This window comes from Ixodes scapularis, unplaced genomic scaffold (assembly GCF_016920785.2).
Source record: "Ixodes scapularis isolate PalLabHiFi unplaced genomic scaffold, ASM1692078v2 PGA_scaffold5__190_contigs__length_132052651, whole genome shotgun sequence".
Lineage (NCBI taxonomy): Eukaryota > Metazoa > Arthropoda > Arachnida > Ixodida > Ixodidae > Ixodes > Ixodes scapularis.
In genome coordinates this window covers 54,787,154-54,792,652 of record NW_024609880.1, presented here as the reverse complement: position 1 = coordinate 54,792,652, position 5,499 = coordinate 54,787,154, and positions in this window count along the sequence as shown.

Below are 5,499 nucleotides of genomic sequence, written 5' to 3'. Positions count from 1 at the left end.
AAAAAGTTTATTTAATAAGGTCAATATTTTGAAATGCTGTAAATGAGTACATTAGGCAAAGAAATTTTCTAGTCAGCCTAGGCTGGTCTATTAAAATATTTCTCAAGCACTTAATTTTTTTAAATAAAACAGGCCGAGACACTATCACTTTTTTATATTATCTACTTGATTATATTAAACTTTCCTAGTTATTATAAAAGACGTTTCCAGTCTCGAAGTTAGAAAAGTTTGGTGTACGGAAGCCAAACATCGAACAGTAAACTTGTCAGTTCATCTGTTCTTGGTGATTCAGCAGATTGTTAATCATGTTGTCGACCTGATTTTTCACTAAGCACTGATGCAATATAGTCTGTTGCAATATAAGAAGATCAGTTCAATATCTGACTTGAGCGCGAGCTATCTACCTTCCGTACCGCTCGGTGCACGCAAAGAAAAGGCACGGCTGCAGGCAACGAGCGCACGCTGCAGGCGGAGCTTGTCCTGCTCTTTATTTTTTTTTCTTCTTGAAATTAGTGTCCGCGGGTACGGCCGTGGACAATGGTACTTTCCACTGTGCATCAACGCAGTTGTTTCACCGCCGAACCTGGCCGAAATTAATGATGGACGGAATCAGACGCATATAGTGTTAGTAAGAAAAGATCGCAACTTAGGCTCGAAACCACTTCGTGGTTTGCCAAGTGGCTCAATACTATTATTTCATTCGCTGTGTGCTACTAGAAAGAAATTCATATCGCAAAATTAATCGAAAGTGGCATGAAACAGCATCACAATCGCGTGCACGTTGAAACCGAAACCGACCAAATTGAAGCAACCTAATGGATGGATGGATGGATGGATGGATGAATACGGCTGAGCCCTTTGGATCGGGCGGTAGCTTACGCCACCTAGACATTTTGTTTTACCATTTAAGCTTAATGGCGCCGAGTGCGCCAGCGCCCTCTACCCGCCGGTCAGGCAACTACTAAAATGAAAAGGTCTATAGGAGTAGGGGCACCCGTTATAAGGTACTCCATTCTTTTAAGAAAAAAAATGTCTTGTGATTGTGATAATCCCGGAGAGCACTTAATGTTCGTGCGTGATTTATGCGTGCTATATGTTTAGTTATGCTTGGTTGCGGGAATCGTTGGGTAGTTTCGGATGCGGTACACACGCGACACGCTCATGCACTCACTTAAAATGATCGAGACAAAATTAATTTTATTTATGAGTGGAGTGTGTGAGGAGTAGGGTATAAGATGGGGCAAAATGAGACATAGAATTTTAATTTCATTAATAACTTTTACTTATGCTTCAATATTAAAAAAGAAACATGGGGATGTTTTTAGATGTCTTAACTCTATGCTAAGTAAATATTACTTAACTGAAGCAAGCGAAACATTTAACCAAACTACAATATCTGAAAGTCACACAATGTCTCACCTTGCCCCGCCCTGTGGGGCAAAATGAGATAACTTAGTGGGGTACAATGAGACACACTGAGGAAAAACTGATGTGCGTTCCCTTTTTGCAACATAAACAATTGAACGCACTGTGTGAGCTCCAATGCACTCTTTATGAGTCCCTACTTTGCATTCCATGCACTCGATTCATACTGAATGCGGGGATACATGGCTCCAAAGTTCTTTGCATGCCACTGTCTCTGTAGTGTGCAGAGCACGGTCTGCAGAACGCTCGGACAATATACGCGCCTCTTCGGGAGATCACTATACTCCGCGACAACTCTTCTTGGCAATGCAGTGGAAGGTACGTCCCGCGTTCCCTCTCCCATTTTGAGTGTACGCAGGCTCTCCTCCTCTCCCCGGAAATGGGGGAGGAGGAGAGCCTGCGTACACTCAAAATGGGAGAGGGGACGCGGGCCTGTATACCTTCCACTGCATTGCCAAGAAAAGTTGTCGCAGAGTATAATGATCTTTCTTTTTGGTTTCACAGTCTTGTGGGTTTTTCCAGTGGAAGGGGGGAAGGGGCAGTGGAACGCCGGTTTTCGGTTGCTTTCGTCAACATCAGCTTTGACTTGTGGGGAAATGACGTTAGAATAGTGCTGCTCAACGACCTGGTGGTTTTCTTTTTCTGTCCTACGTCCGTTGGTGCCCATTCGTTACTGTTGGTGCATCGTGATATGGCCCCGTGACGACGTGGGATCACGTATGGAGCTACGTTTCGTGATTCGCGAGCCAGCTGCGTGCGCCGACGGTCGCCTGTTACCACAGGCTCCCGTGAGTCATACAATTGGTGGTCCCGCTGCTTGTGCTCTCTTCTATCTCGTGGCGCCGAGCAAAGGCAACACCGCTGATCGGGTACGAGTGCTGCGTTAGCGCTCGGCTGGGACTGGTGTCTAATCAGGACATCGAATGACGTTCGGCGCGGGGCTCGGACCCAAATGCCGAGTCGGTTTCATCCGAGTGTGATGACGTTACCTTGAGGAAGATGAGGCTGTTCATAGTCTTTAATCGTCCTATCCTCGTTTCCACCTCAAGAACCGTAGTAAAAAAAAAAATTTTTGTGGAGCATTTTTATATTTTTTCTTACAAAAGTAAAGGTAACGCTAAAGACGAGGACAAGTAGAAGACACAGACACGGACGAGTGCTGACTCACAACTGACATTTAGTGAAGAATCGAAGGAAGATTTCACTAAACGTCAGTTGCGAGTCAAGGCTGGTTTGCGTCTGTGTCTTCTATACTTGTCCTCGTCTTTAGCGCTCGTTACCTTTATTTGTGTAATGTATAACCAACTAGTCCGTCATATGATCTCAGTATATTTTCCCCTTTACGTGGAAAATTAAGATATATGGGGGTGCATTTTAGATTGGATATTTGTTACCTTATCAAGACGTGCACGTTTAAAACGTCAAAAGCCTATCGCTTCTTCCTTTGACAACCAAATCTTGGACGAGCTACATCGCGCGGCGTATAAACAATGTGCTTTTATTCTTTTTTTTTTTTTAGGGGAAAACGAGTATAGTTGGTGACGGCGTCGGTCTGTGGATTTCACGGCTCGGCGTTAGAACGTGGTACGCTGGCGTCGGGAGTTTGGCTTTTGCATTCAAAAGCGTTCGACGAGTGCAGCGGAACGCGTTCGACGCGTGCAGTGGAGACAGAGGCAGCTAGCTTCGGGTCTACCCACTAATCTTCTTAACCAGAGCTCGGCGTTCTGACGTCTCCTCCGCGCTCTAGTCTCCTCCCTACCCGTCACTTTCTCGGCGCAAACGATTTTTGCGAAGTAAAATGTCCTAGTGTGCGTAAAACATTTACAGAACCCGTGAAACTCGCACACTCCACTCCTGAACACATTAAAGATGATCTCGACCAATCTGACAAACCGCGGTGACCGCACGAGTATGTCGTGTGTGTAACGCATCCAAAACCGCCCAAGGCCCACCCGTAACCAAACACAACTAATCATAAGTCATGATTAGTTGTGTCGCACCCATTGCACGCATGACACATCTGTGCCGGGAAACACATCTGTGCTTCCTGGGTTGATTAGAATGGTCGAGAAGGCAAGTTTGAATTAGGAATGCGCGAATACCGGTTCGAGTCGAATAGCACTGCGTCATTCGAAACTTTCGCAGTGCAAGGAAAAGCCACAACAACCGGGTTTCCTGGCACTGTGAAAGGTAAGGATGACATAGCGCTATACGCTTTGAACCCAAATTTCTACACCTTTAATATCGATACAAAAAAAAAAAAAAAAAAAAAAAAAGTTCTACCGAACTTGAAACAGTCCCTTACAAGAGCAAAGCTCCCATGCATCGGGGAAGAAGACGAAGTTTCAATTGTTCGCATGAGCTCACATCGAGCTCCGCCAAAGCACTGGATTTTCACCGGTTTCAGTCGCTGGATCGCATTGAAACAGCCGTTAATTATCTACGGAACACGTCTTAGACACGTGAGTGAACTTTTGACCAACCCCGTAGAATTTTCGCCTCCCTTACAAAGAATATTCCAACACGGAAGTAAGAGGCGGCGCTTGGCCTAGCGCCGGCTAGGTCAAAAAGCGCTTCGAGCTCGCCCAACCTGGCTGTTGCTTCTGCTCTACACACCGTGGAAATCGATGATCTCAACGAAAATGACGGAGCGTAGCAGACCGCTGGTCTCGCACCCCGATCTGCCCAAGCGGCCACCATCATCATCCGCTTTGGGTCGGCCATTAACCTCGAAAACATTGACACCCATGACCTAGGAGCCGCCAATTCTGGAAGCAGCGCGCCTCACACCCAAAGAGATCGGAGATACCTATGTCAAGGTACGTTCCCTCCAAAACCTAATTGCCATCGACACATACCGCACGTCCACCGAGAACAAAATCCTAGCGCTCAGTTCGCTAACCTACCAAAACGTCAAGCTTGATGTCAAGTCTTACAAGGCCAACAATCCAAACAACGCTAGAGGGGTTATCCACGGCAACAGGCCCCACTATTCCGACCAGTACATCCAAGCCTCTCTCGTTCTTGAGCAAGTCAAGCTCCTTGCTACACGAAGGATTGGAGAGACTCAAACCATTCTCATCACGGTAGAGGGACCCAGGCTATCCAGATATGCCTTTGTTAACCGAGTCGCCTACCGTCTATATCCCCATCGACCACGCAGCACCCTGTGCGCGCACTGCTACGATATAGGCCACCGCGCGGACGTATGCCCCTTCAAAGTAGCACACAACATGTGCCCCAGATACAGCAAACGCTTCCACTTAAGCCAGGACCCACGCAGACGAATGTGAACCGTACTGTGTTAACTGTCAATCCGAACACCCTCCCAACTCTCCCCTATGTCCTAGAAGACAATAAGCTGACCAAGCCGTCCAACAGGCCTCAATCGAACGCCGCAGTGCCTGTAAAATTTCCAACGGATCCTCCGCAAGAAACCACTCCACGCTGGTAGGATTCTCAAACAACTACGAAAAATGGCCAGAGCTGCCGACATTCAAATCGCTTCTCCCTACTCCCAAATGAGGAGATCCCACACAGAGGATCTCAAGCTGGCGCCAACAACCCAAAACAAATACCATTCGACCCTCAGTTGGTCAGGGAAACAGGCATGCATCATGCAAGACACACCTACCCCAAGGAGGCGCGCCCCCCCCCCCCCCCCCCCCCCCAGCTCAAGACCTCAAGGCTCCTAACCCCCCAACACATGAACAAGAACAGGGCAACAAGCCAGACCAGAAGAACACCAAAGTGACACACTTAGAGCACCTGTCGCACAGCTACACTCAGGTCCTACAGATTGCACAATTGAGAATCCACAAACAGAAAAAATTGCAGAAGCCATAAAAGAAGGCATTATATCAAGAAACAACGCATTATCAATTCCTCAGCACACAAAAATCACTCATGAGGCACGCCTTAACTCACTTGAAACCAAAATTAACAGCCTAGAGACAAAGGTCGACAACATTCTGGTCAAAGTCAACTCTTTCATTAACGTCGTCCAAACTTCGATAGAAGCAAACAACGCTAGTAATCAAGCCAGAGACAACTTCATACAACAGATCGCCAACA